The sequence below is a fragment of the Pipra filicauda genome, unplaced genomic scaffold (genome assembly GCF_003945595.2).
Source record: "Pipra filicauda isolate LSUMZ 115617 unplaced genomic scaffold, ASM394559v2 scaffold3_size10097308_pilon, whole genome shotgun sequence".
Classification (NCBI taxonomy): Eukaryota; Metazoa; Chordata; class Aves; order Passeriformes; family Pipridae; genus Pipra; species Pipra filicauda.
In genome coordinates this window covers 54,560-66,747 of record NW_024104532.1, presented here as the reverse complement: position 1 = coordinate 66,747, position 12,188 = coordinate 54,560, and the positions used below count along the sequence as shown (strand labels likewise).

Sequence of the window (12,188 nt, the reverse complement as noted above, 5' to 3'; positions counted from 1 at the left end):
TAAGTCTCTGCTGCAATAAACAGTTATCAGCTACAAAAATAAATAAGCAGTCAGGAGCACAAGGAGCCCTGCTCTCTGACATTCTGTCACTCCTCAGTGGTACTTGCTTCTTCACCTTCAGACCTTCTTTTCCTCTTTGGCTTCTGCTTGATTTTCTCTGCAAACTGTATTTGACATTTTGCAGGATGGATGTACTATGAAAAAAACATTTAATTGTCTTAAGATATTCTAGAAAGCTGTCTCAGTTCTTTTTTAATTCATATATACATGCAGTTGTATGGGGAGGAAAGATTTCCTCTAGGTAGGTCTGCAGATCCTTAAAATTCACAAGCCTTTTTCAGGTGCACATCCATCACTGTTTCAACATTTTATGGCTTTGTCCCTATGTTTTTTTGCTTCCGAGTTGATGTTTGCTCTTGAAATCGCTGAATCGTCAGCCCAATCCTGCTAAATGAGCTGTTCACCTGAATCAAAATCGTTGGCCATCTGGAATTCTGTTTGGAAAAAGAGCCCAGGTTGGGTAAATGAATAACAATCCTGATTCTCCGCCCCGGCCTCCAATGAGGCAGAAAAAGATACACTGTCAGGGAGATGAGTGAGAAAGGTTGTTATCTGCATTAGTGATGGGCTGTGATTATCACGTCCTCCAAGCTGCCTTCCCCTCTCCGATTAGCAGATGCCTTTCTGTGTGAAACCACCCTGTCTCCATCTCCTTGAAGATGCTGCAGCTCCTGGGGGCAGAAGGACCAGGAGCTTCAGCTGCTTTACCCCTCACCAGTGACTCCAGTGCTCACGGAGCAGAGGCATTAACAGTGCCTGTAAGACTGATGTTTGCTTTGCTATACCTCACCCTCTTTGGCATGGGAACTGCCTACAGCAGTTCTGACCCCATGAAGTCCTTTGCCAAATCCTTTATTTGCTCCTGAAGGTTTTCATAATAAACAGTCTTTTGAGGACATTCTGAATTTGCTAAAACAAAATATTTTCATTAGAGAGTTGGGCTGAATGTCTGAGATAGTAATAATTGGAGGCTATTTACAGCTAGAGGATGAGAAGGAGTGGTAGGGTCTTGTCATCTCTGGTGTGTATTTCTCTGCTTCTCGCTAGAACGTGGCTGACAGGAAAAAAATTGACCTTCTCATGCAAGTCTATATTTTATGCTGCAGTGCAACCAGTACTTGCATTTTCCCACAGTTTTCTCTTTAATACTCTTTCTCAGTTTTCTCTTTAATACTCAAAAATGAAGGGGAAGGAGAACTGCTTGGGAAACTCAGCCTGAAATGTCTAGTCACAAGATCCCACAACAAGCTTAGTCTCTTCCAGTCTGAAATTAAACTCTGGTTTATTTTTGGCCATGTAAAAAGTTACAGGAAGTGCAGACAGACATACAGAAAAAAAAAAGATAAAGCTCAAAGAATTCCCATACTTGTTGGTAAAGACACAGTCCCAAAAAGTCCATGTTTCTCAGCATAAACCAGCAAAATATTTACACACGTACTTATGCCTATTACATTAAGACCTCTTGTGGTTATTTCCTCAAGCATTACCTACTGGATTAAATGAATAAATAAAGCTGGAAATGGCCATTCTTCATAGTGATTATACTGGTTTGAATAAGCACTTTGAATCCAGCTCAGAACTACAGATAACAAGGACAGCCATGGCCAAGGCAAGTGCAGAAATGGCCTCTCATTTCTTCCCCATTTGGCTCATTTGAAATGAATCTCTCTTTATCCAAGCTGATGGAGCTGCACTTAAACACACACACTGCTCTCAAAACCTCTGTCCCTGGAGCCTCTCTTAAAACATGTCAGAAGCATCTATCTACTTGTTAATCTGAAATTCTGTGTCCATAAAAAAGTCAGCATCTCATACAGATAAACCGGTCTGAGAACTCAGTTTCCTCTTCTTGTTCCCAATTTATTTTTCAGGTAACAAGTTGCAGCACAAAAATTCCTGCTTTAACAGAGTCTTCTGAGACAGCTGCTGAAACAGAGCTGAAATATTTGGATTGTATTTCTGGAGCTCTCTCTTCCTTGTTGCTGTGATTTTCTGCTGGTCTCCCCTCACCAATTCTCTCATTGTCTGTGCTACACACTCACAGCCAGTACCCTCTTGGCTGAGTCCACTGCCACAGGTTACTTGTCTGGAACAAAGCTTCACCTGCAGCAGAAAAGTAATAGAAACAGGAAAAGTCAGGAGTGAGAGACAAAGACTGAATGTTGAAATGAATTCCTTCCATCTGCACAAAGACTCAGGGTGTAAAACATCCTCCTGACTGGTCTGGCAATGAAATACAGGAGCATAAAGCATCCCTCTCCCTTTGCGGGATTAACTGTGGGATTCATTGTTTCTCTTGTTCGTGGGAAAGGATGTTTGTCTGCATAACTGCTGTTTCCTGTGCCTCCAAGCTGGATAGGCAAGGAGAAAGCAAGGTATGGAGTAGATAAGGAGTGGAGTCCCCACCTACACATCCACTGCTGCAGCAAAGCAGGTGCCTCGGGAGAAGGGCTGTGCTGCAGGAAGAAGTTGGCAGCTGCTCACTGACAGCAGGGAGAGAGCTAGAACTGACTCAGAGTTATGTCATGCCTCTTGCTTGGAGGGAGGTGCGTGGTGGTCCAGGCAGGAGGGAGCAGTACCACCCGGGGCTGCTGCAGCACTCCGGGCTCACTGTTCTGGGGAAAATAGATCTCTTTATTTCACCTTGCAAAATTTCACAGATAAAAGGTAACTCTCTGTTGTCCCTTAGGTAATACCATGAATGAAGAGGGGGACCTTGCTCCCTGTCTGAAACCTTGGAGACACATCCCCCATCCTGTTGCACAAAATTCAGGGGAATCTGCAGTGTTAAGGTCACCTTCTGTCTCCTTCTTCCAATTATTTCTCTGAAAGAGACAAATTTTGTTCCAAAGAAGTAACTTACAGCAGCAGTCAGTGCAAAGGACACTTGACTAAGTGTCAAGCATGCAGCACACAAAGGCTTCAAAACTCTGTAATAAAAAAGAACTGCAGTGAAATATATTTTGCTTGGTGAAAAGAAACAATCTATGCAGTGACTTTTGGGTGGGTTTGTGGCTTTGTTTGATAAGGGCACTGCTGCTGATAATGCCCTCCTGATGCTACTTAGCTGTAAGAAGCCAGTATAAGGCTGATCAGGACAAAGAGAAGATGCAGCTGTTGTAGAGAAAATTGCAGCATCTCCTTTTCCTTTCAGTTATTAAATAGTCCATAATAGTGAGTGGATGTCAAAAGCCAAGAAGTGAAACTATTGTTAGTATGTTATGCTATTGTATCCTGGGACAGTCGGCAGATTCTTTCAAATTTTTTGTCTGAGTGGGAAATAAAACTGTGGCTTCATGGAGAAAGGAAGGGGATCTTTCCAACAGATTGTCTCTTGTCAAACACCAGAGATATGGAGAGTTTCCCTTAGTTCCCTTTCACACTGCTTGTGACTATTCTGATTGGGTGGTGACAGTGCTATTTCAAATTTCCTTCACTAAATGTCCAAACTGAAGAAGAGAAGACTCCAGGGAGACCTTATAGCAGCTGGGGACACATGGGGTCTCTGCTCTGAGAGGGGAAATAAAAAATTGGAGGCAGTATTCATAAGTTCTTGGCTTTCATAGAGCTCCCTTTTAGTGCTGTTCCCTATGCAGCAAGGATCTGGGAAGCTCTGCTACATCCCAGTAGTGTGTGCATTTTCTTTTCCCAAAACCATCTGTTGTACTGATTTGTTAAAAAGGAAAATCAAATCCCTAATCCAGTACTAGTGTGTGAATAGAATCCCGCTCAGGGCATTAGCTTTGTCTTGTCACAATGTGCCATTAAAACAAAAAGATGCCTCCAGCTTTGGGACAAAGGAGCAGTGAAAACTGAACACCACCCACTTGTGCCACGTGTACTCTAAGCCACGGGCGTGGATGGAACTGAAGTGTCACCCTCCAGTGTGTACCAGGCTGGGAGAGGATATAGTCATAAGAAAGTAACACTTTAAAATCTCTTTTATTTAATTCCAAATCTTCTTCTTCTTTTTTCTTCTTTTTTTCTTTTTTTTTTTTTTTTTTTACTTTCTTTTCTTTTTTAGGCATAAGCGCTTCTGCAATAGCTCAGAAAAGAGAAATCCTAACCTGCTCCTTCCTGTGAATCTCCTGGGCACCATCTTTTAAATAGGGCTGTGTGTGTTTGTGAGGATACATATATACCATATCTTCACAAGTAATCACCCCCCCCCCCCAGTTCTGTTGGTACCTAAAATTAGGGTAAATACAGCAAAACTGCATAAAATCAGAATTCCCAGCTGTTGTGGTATTTAAAGGTCCTCCCAAAGCCTGATCTCTTAAGTCCAGTGAAATGCTAAGATTCCCAGTGTGTCTCTTTCATGAATTTCCAGCACCAGTGGCTTTAGATGTACCCGTGGAAATAATTATGTTGGGAACGTTTGGGTGGGAAGAGATTGAATACTTGCACTGGGAAGAAGATGAATAATAGCACAGTTTCCTCCAGTGGCTTGAGGGCTTTCTCTTGTTTCCTTCTGAAGGAGCTTTGTTGGTCTTGCAGCTGCTGGATGGCAGATGTCGATTTGCTGGGGCAAGGCCCCCCCTTCCCCTCCCGAGTCCATGCTACTGCCGTGGCTGCACAGATTTCCTTTTAAATACATGGCTGCATGTGCGTCATGGATGATGCCCACTGGTTTGCTGGCAGCCCTGCCTGCAGATGCAGTAATTAATCATCAAGTGACAGGGTGGCAGTGCCCCTCATTGACTTCGGGGTGATTAAGAAGGGCTGGCTTTCTCCCTGCCTGACAAAGGAGAGCAGTGAGCTGAGCAGGGCTGCTCGCTTTGGAAATGCTGCCTCGGAACCACTGCAAAATCCTGCATTTCCTATAGCCTTTTCCATACTACTATCACTAAGTACTCTGCAAACTAGCGAGCTGGGACCCAAGGAATGTGCAAACTTCAATATTCTGCAACTGTCCCATCCACCAGCATCTCGAGGCTCTGCCCTGGGCATGGCATTCCAGCATGTTGTATGGCTACGAGGCACCAAGCCACTGGAGAAGCTGTCTGGTACAGCAGAGGATTTTTCTAGAGGAAGAGCCTTGATTGTTCTGGAACAGATTATTTGCAGCTCCCTAAAGTACTAAAAATACAGTTGCCACTATTGAATTTTGGTATTTCTAGGTGCTAATCTAGTGCTGGGGGTGAAGGAGAACAGGAAACTGTTTTGCGTGGCATGCATTTAAAATCAGTTCCTGAACGCCTGAGTTTGGGCAGATCTCCCACCCAGCTAAATGAGAGATTTTTCTGGATAAGAATGTTGGCATTTGGCTATAAGCTGCTATTAAGAAGTAGAACGGTTTTCACTCATGAATATTCATGTGGCTATATTGACATGTGTATACTATCAGCATACAACTTTGCAAATCCTTTTTCCAGTGTATACTGGGGAAATGAGGCAGCTGGTCATTAGTTCACCTCCCAGCACCCACGTTTACCAGTAACTTACACAAGGCAGTAGTTTTGTCAGCCTACCTGTGCCAGCTCCTATTATTCCTCTTCTGTTTCATATAGAAAAGAAGTATTTCTCATCTTTGTAGTCACTTTCTGTCACCTGCTTGCACAGGAAATGACTTTTTAAATTTTCTTCTCTATTAAAAGTCTTGGCATATTTATTATTAATATTCTTATTTTTACTCAGATGGGTAAAAAGAAAAGCAATTAGACAGATTTCATTGAGAACAATTAAATACAATAGTAGTGAATCGACTAACCTGCAGATTAAGCATATGGTGGAAAGCACTGTTCTTTATGTGCCCTCCCTTTAAGTACCTGTTGTGGAGGTGGGCTCTTAGAGGTCCACAAGCTGAGAGCTGCCTGAGAGTCCTTATGTGCAGAATTGGGCTGTCAGGAGTCACAGACCACTTTTGCAAGGCTTTCCCTTCTTTGTTGCTAAATCCAAACCAAGTGCCATCCAGAACAGTGCAGTAGAGAGAAGTTAAAAAGCTAGGGGCTCCCAGGGTGTGGCAGAGGGGGTTGTATGAGGGACTGAACCCCCAGTTGCCCACACCAGAAGCTGGTGTCAGCCATGCAGTCACAACAGTGGCACTCACATCTATTTTATTTCAGGCAATCATGTATAAAAGTACAGATTCAAAGGTTTTCACCCAGTCAGTGACCATGAGAAGGATACATGCTAGGACTTGTGCTTTTGGACAACTTGCAAACAGTTGTATTTATTTAGTTTTAACCTCTTGCCTGATGAATCCATTTTAACTTGTTCTTTAAACCTTTGCCTATTTTCTCTTTGATTTCTCTTTAAATCTGATTTCATTTGGTGACCTAGGTTGTGGGGATTTTTGAAGGTGCATTTCTTTCCTTATTTTAAGCTTTGCTTTACTAGTGTCAATGGTTTGCTCACAGCCTAAGCTCAGCCTTGATGAAGACAAAAGAGTCTAACCACTGCTCCCACTCCTGGGTTCACCAGGCATTTACAAAAGCTTCACATTGTTGGGTTTCAGTCTTCTTAGTGCTTAAGAGGATTTCAGGATGTCCTATACTAAATTTAAAAAAAAAATATAAAGAAAAGAGAAAAAAATACATCAGGATGTCCTCCCTGAACAACAAAATCTTTCTGTCACCTCATTGGGACTCCCTGCTAGTTTTTGTAATTATGCTCTTCTCAAATCTTGCATGAAGTGGGTGTTATCACAGAACCACAGAATGGTTTGGGTTGGAAGGGACCTTAAAAATCATCTCACTCCAACCACCCTCCCATGAACAGGGACACCTTTCACTAGACCAGGTTGCTCACAGCTTCATCCAACCTGTACTTCCAGGGATGTGGCAGCCACAGCTTCTCTGGCACCTTGTTCCACTGCCTCAGCACTTTCACAGTAGTTTCTTCCTAATATCTATTGTAAACCTGCTCTCTGTTGTCTGAAGCCATTCTCCCTTGTCCAGTCACTACATGCTCCTTTTAAAAGTCTCTCTCCATCTTTCTTGCAGGCTCTCTTCAGGTACTGAAGGCCACAATTAGGTCACCCTGTAGCCTTGTCTTTTCCAGTCCAAACAATCCCAATTCTCTCAGCCTTTCCTCATAGGAGAGGTGCTCAACCCCTCTAACTATCTTGCCGGCCTCCTCTGGACTTGCTCCAACAGGTCCATGTCCTTCCTGTGCTGGGGAACCCAGAGCTGGATGCAGACAGATCCTTACTCCCAGTGACCAGAGAGGCCCTGGGAGGGAGAGAAATGATGCTTTGCAGATGGAGATTTGACAAAGTTTGGTCTGAGCATCCACAGCTCTCACTGAAATCTGTGGGAGCTGCAATATCAACAGTGAGCTCTTCAAATCCTGAGACTGATACCGAAATACCCTCGAACTATCCTCTGAAGCGAGAATTTTGGAGAATCAAATCAAATATTGAGTTGGAAAAGATCTCCAGGGGCCCTCGGGTCCAACCTCCCTTTTCAAAGCTGCTGTTGGAAGTATAATTCATTTGGGATCTTTTAGTTTGCCTTTAGTTACTAAATCAATGGCATATACTTAGGCCATGCTTTCAGTCTTTCCACAGAGACTGGGAGAGCTTGAGAAAGACTTTCGAAGGAAAAAGATGAGATTCTTAACTGACTGCATGCTTCAAAAAAGTGAAGTTTTATGGTATTTAGTAAACTGGGTAGGAATTACCATAAAACCCCAAGGCTGGCAACACTGAATTTGAGAACGCTCATCTTACGAGCCTACCTAGCAGATGTTTAATTTTTGTGCTTTGCTGGATGAAAAAGTCAAAATTCAAAAAAAAAATTTTTTTAGCTAATTTGTGCTTTTTTATTGTTTATATCTATTTTAATAAATAATGACACTGGGACCAAATCATGGGGCTGGTATGCAAAAGAAACCCTGTCATTTCCAGGTGCTGATAACTCTCCTTTTCAAAGTCATTACATTGTTCTTCAACCTGAAGCATTGCTTGGAAATTAAACTTCTGAATGTTCTGCTTGAAAAACAGCAAAATTCAGCAAGTTATGTTTTTGTGTTTGCCAAGTTAAATTATTTACAAATTTTGATCCAATGTTGCTAAGACAGTGCAAAGAGTGCAGATGGATTTAGAGAATATGAGATGAATCAGGAGTGGGAAGGGAACTGCTCCAGCTTTGTTTGGGACAGTTGGGTCCTACTGCACATCAAGGTCCTGTCTCCAGATTGCACAGTCAAGCAGTACAAGAAGGCAAGGGCTTTGCATCAAGGCTGGAAATAAGAAACAGGAGCCAGGTTTCCATTTCTTGGACTGTCACCCTTGAGGATGCCAGACTGCTCTTTAGGGAGAAGCACCCAGCTTTGAAGAGAACCAAGTGAAACAAGGAGAAATGACACAAATGAGCTTGAACACGGTAGAGTGAAAATAAAAAAATAGAGAAATGTTGTGTGGGAAGTTATCATTATTATTATTAGATGAGGAAGAAGTGTGTCCGATTTATTAGTAGCCTAATTATCTAATGAATTGACCAGCTGTCTGTGTTTGCCCTCAGAATGTACATATTTCTGTGCTTGGAGGTTTCATCAGGATAAGGAAGAAGTTTTTATCTAGGCATCTCAAGAAGTTAGTCCATTGCTAGAAAGGGAAGGTGAATTCCATTAAACTGATGGAAATTATAAAAAAAAATCATCATGTTCAAAGAAACTTATTGCAGCAGTAGCATATACACAGGTGAGTTTGTAGATAGATTGATAAATATTTCTATGAGGGTTCACAGACACAGAGTGGTGGGGTGGTTCTGCACCATACCTGCTGAAATCTGGATTCCATTGTCACTGCTCAAGGAATGAAAAACCACAGCAAGACTGAAGTCTGCTCCAACCAGCAATCTAGCATTTCAAATAATTTCATTTTTAATTGGATGTGTCTAAGAGGTTACTTTTAATAATTGAAACAGAGATTACTCCAGGAGGATTAGAATACGTGTTTAGAAGATAGGGATGCTTTCAAAAGGAAAAAAAAAAATATTCCTGACAAGTTGAGTGGTACTATAACTCACTACCACATTACCACATAGGGAATAAAGACTGTGGCACGAAGGAAAAACTGAGCACTCTGTGATAGAAAAGATCTTAATCACCTCATATTGCAAGGAGGACCAAATCACTGCAGGATTTGTTAGCATCTGAAAATACTAAATGAAAAAATTAAAGCTCAGTAAAGCTTTACAGATTTATCTCTCTTGCTAGTGGGGAATCCAAAAGTACTCCAGCAGGCAGTGTTGTACCTTACATGTGTGGTTCCCAGGGGATGTCCTGATGCTGTGACTTTTTCCTAGATGCAAGCTTGAGCAGGAAAGTGTCCAGTCCTGTACTCTGGGGGCAAATTTCCAAGTCTTGCTCCTTGGCAACTGAAATCTAGACAAGGCTTCAGAAAGCCATTGGCTTCAGGTCATTGTCCTCAAGACAGACCTATGTGATGCTTAGGAGCATCAGTTACTGGTGCTATTCAAGCACTGATGATGTTTGAGCCTCCTAGAGCTATGGGAACGGTCAGCAATGGTTTTTCAACCATTTGTACAGATTTGCTTTTTTCTTTGCTGCCCGAAATTCCTGCTTCCTGCACCCTCCTGCTTGTGCCCCTTTTCCTGCCTTTCCCCAAATGTGCCTGGTGCTGGGTGTATAGTCCATTGTCAATACCTGAGAAAGGGAGAACAAAACCCTCTGATTAGCCCTAAGAATGGTGCAGACAGGGAGAATAAGCCAAGAAGAGAGACCCGTACAGCTTCTCACACATGCTGTCTCAAAGGGTTTTCCCTTAGGAGCTTCTACTTTGCCCCTCAAATCAACTATTTGTTGTAATAAACCTCTAGTCCCATTCTCAGCTGCGATGCTCAAGAGCAGCTGAACAAATTACCTTGTAATAGCAAAAGATTTTGCTAAATGTGGATAACAATCCTCAATCTTTTCTTAGTTATCATCTGGAGAAAATTTATCATTTTCAAGTTTTCTGATTGGCTTATAGAGGCAGCAAAACTAACCTTCAATTTTGTCCTTCAGAGATATCTAAAAGAAATTCATGAGAGTATAAACTCCGGTAAATCCTTTTGCTTTCAATTCATCTTAAAAAGTGCTTTTAGCTGATATAAATTAGACTGGTTCCAGAAGCAAAATAGCAAAATCTAGTAAAAGTATATTAACTCCACTGGCAGTGACATATTTCCAGTAAGGTTTTTCCTAAAATACAATTCCCCCCACCTTGTTTAGTTTGTTTTGTTGTTTTGTTTTTTTTTTTTTATAAAGCAGCAGAATATTGGAAGATTAAATTTGATTTCACAGTGTTTTAGTGTTTTGCATCTTAATCTCATCTAATTTCTCAGACAGTAAGTTCTCAGCGACACTTGAGAAAATGTGACCTTTGAATTTTCTGTTGTGACTTTTTGAATCAGTCAGCTGGGGAAACCTTAAAAGAGAAGTTATCTCAGCTCTTTTTTTAGCAGGGCCCTCCTGCGGATTGGAAGTTATCAGCATCTTCCAACTGATATGCCGTAGTTTTGAAAATGTTCTTTCTTAAGCAATTGCATCTGAACTTTCGGGGCTTTGCTGATGAACGAATGAGTCATTTACAAGCATTTTACAGGATAGCAGCAGGTCTGTTCTTAATCAGTTTTGAGGAAGGAGATCCAGGGAAATTTTAAATACTGTGTTTTCATTATAGAGTTAGGTTTTATTCATGAGATTCTCATTGACCTTTTAAGTAAGCTACACAGCTACCATGCCAGAATTTCCAACAAACTTAGGGAGTTTTAGCAAAACTTTCTTAACTCTTTTTTCACAAAAAAATCCTCTTTGGCTTCAAGTGGGTTGGGAATTAACTGTGAGTGTTTTTTTTCTTTTGGCCTCTGCTCAAACAAAGCAGTATTTAGGCAACTTGTGATTACTATTATCTTCCTTCTCTGAAAGTCTGGGGAACAGACACCTTTCTCCATTTGACAGACAAACTGAGAAATGTGCCTGTTGGGCCTCTCTGGGAAGAAGGCCTCTTCACAGCTGGGCAGACTTTATTATTTTTGATGCAGTACATGTTTAGAAAATATTTGGCTTTCTCCAGCTATAGAGTCAGACCCACAGAAGATGTTCTGATCCTCATTGCCCACACACTTTGTCAGTGTAAACGTTGTCTTAGTCTGACCTAAGACATCCCTGAGGTATTCTGGAAGGATCAGCTGCTTCTGACAACTGGGAAAAAAACCGATTTCCAAAATTAAGACTAATTCTCCTTTTGGGCTGACCTTACCAGACTTTATTTTTTTTTTGTTCTGTATAGGACAATTAAAAGAATCAGGATGGCAGAAAGTGTCATTGAAAGTGACAACTGATCTCCTGATGATCGGGAGATCTTCTGCTAATACTGATTTGTGTCCCACTAATTTCATGGGTTCTGCACCAAAGTCACAGACCAGATTGGCAGCAACTCACTGGGAGTTTGCTGGAAGTATCCCAAGTATAAAGGATAGAGGGAGTATGAAAGAACACATTCCATTTAAAATCAAGTTCTATATGATATAATCCCCCTTTAATAAGAAAAAGAAAACATTACCTACCTTTGTAGGATAACACGGGCATTAGTCCCAGGAAGTTATACTTGCAAAACACAGCACTCGCCCATCTAATGAGTTCTATTTATCTAAAGAGAACTGGGAAATGCTGTCATGGTACTGTTTTATGTGTGCATGCATATTGCTAATTCCTGTAAGGTAGCAGGGAGCATCTCCTCTGTCCTTGTCTGCTACACAAGTTCTGCCTCATGATTTCATTTGATGCTCCCAAGTTCCTCTCACAGGAGGAGACTAATCATTCCTTATTCACCTTTTCCTGCCAGCCACTCTTTTATATAACTCTATCACTTCTTCATCCAGTCAGCTCTTTTCAGAGTTGAAGACTTGTAGTCTATTTAATCTCTCCCAGTACAGAACCTATCTCATGTCTTTGATTGTCTTTGTTGTCCTTCTCCGTATCTTCACTAGTTTTTGCCTATTTCATTTTGATGCAGTGAATGCAGTATTTAAGTGTGGGCAAATTTTGGGCTCATTCAATGGCACAGTTTTGCTTTCCCTGCTGCTCTTGGTTGCTTTCATACCTCACATTCTGTTTACCTTTCCAGCCTGCCGCAGGGCAACGAACAGATGTTTTTGTTGAGCAATCTGCAGCCACTC

General features: G+C 41.6%; 1 long non-coding RNA gene across 1 annotated transcript in view; it reads right to left on the bottom strand.

Annotated features, from left to right (window-relative positions):
• Nucleotides 1-1,309: 1,309 nt before the first annotated feature.
• Nucleotides 1,310-12,188, bottom strand: part of LOC120324025 — a 54,523-nt gene continuing 43,644 nt past the window's right edge. The window contains exon 3 of the long non-coding RNA XR_005565017.1: nucleotides 1,310-2,163. This is a non-coding gene — a long non-coding RNA (uncharacterized LOC120324025). The remainder of the gene's footprint in view (nucleotides 2,164-12,188) is intronic.